The sequence below is a fragment of the Macrobrachium rosenbergii genome, chromosome 15, assembly GCF_040412425.1.
Source record: "Macrobrachium rosenbergii isolate ZJJX-2024 chromosome 15, ASM4041242v1, whole genome shotgun sequence".
NCBI classification, from domain to species: Eukaryota; Metazoa; Arthropoda; class Malacostraca; order Decapoda; family Palaemonidae; genus Macrobrachium; species Macrobrachium rosenbergii.
The window spans coordinates 944,656-945,798 of NC_089755.1; the positions used below are offsets into that span (position 1 = coordinate 944,656).

Here is a 1,143-nt window from a genome sequence, read left to right on the forward strand (position 1 = left end):
GTTATCGACATTCTAACTGCATCTCCTCCATAACGAATGCACCGATCTCAATGAAACAAAAAGCAAACGAAAGCTAAATAAATTGCCTACAAACAAAGGAGCTTCCATGGGAAACAACACGAGACCCGCACCACGAGAGAGAGTTTTTTCCCGAAGGAATGTCACTTCCAAGAGAGGTAGCAAGTGACTCCTTTCATCTCCAGACTCCATTAGCAACCAGGCTTCATTTTGCACAAGCCTGGAAAGAGAGAGGGGCAGACGTTTGGTCCCTCCTACTGTTAGAGAGAGGTTACTTGATTCCCTTCCTGTCTCCTCCTCCTTTGTTTTTTGTTTCCCAATTGCCATCCTGTCAAACAGAAAATTCTGTTTGACCTGCTCGAACAGATGCTCGAGCGGAGAGCAGTGGAACAGGTCTTGGACTCGCAGTTCCCCGGGATTTTACTAAAGATTGTTTCTAGTCCCAAAACTTTCAGTAGGCTGGAGACCCGTCTTGGACGTCAACAGACCGAACAACTTGGTCCGGAAGGAAAAGTTCAAGATGGAGACCTCGCAGTCAATACTAGGAGCCCTTCATCCCGGGGATTGGATGGTATCTTTGGATCTCCAAGATACTGATCTTCACGCCCCAATTCATCCACGTTCGATGAAGTATCTCAGGTTGTCTTGGGGACTAGGACGTACCAGTTCAGGGTTCTCTGCTTTGGACTCTGCACAACGGCCATACCACGTTGAAAGCACCGCTTCTCGTCCGTTCAGCGAAGTTAAGCAACGTTGGTCTGGTCTGTACTTGGATGGGTGACCGCCTGGGAACACCAGATGCTGTTGGCGTCACATTTTGCTCCGAGGGTGTTTACACTTCTCATGAAAAACGTTGCGATGCAGTTGCATCTGTCGACGTCAGGATCTCTCTACTTGGACGACTGGTTGATTCGAGCGTCGTCGATGCGAAGGTATCTGGAGGACCTTCAGTTGACTCTGCAACTCGTGAAGTCCCTGGGACTTCTGGTCTGTGGAAAAGTCGCAGCTGATCCCCTCACGGTCCATTGTGTCTGGGAATTCAGATGTATTCAGCGGCTTTTATAGCGTCTCCGTCGCAAGAACAGCAACTTCTATGTACGAAAAGTCTCGGCCTTCTTGGGGAAG

At 49.0% G+C, this 1,143-nt stretch overlaps 1 pseudogene; it reads left to right on the top strand.

Moving 5' to 3' along the window:
* Positions 1 to 710: 710 nt before the first annotated feature.
* On the top strand, positions 711 to 828 carry LOC136846858 (5S ribosomal RNA; annotated as a pseudogene).
* The last annotated feature ends 315 nt before the right edge of the window (positions 829 to 1,143 follow it).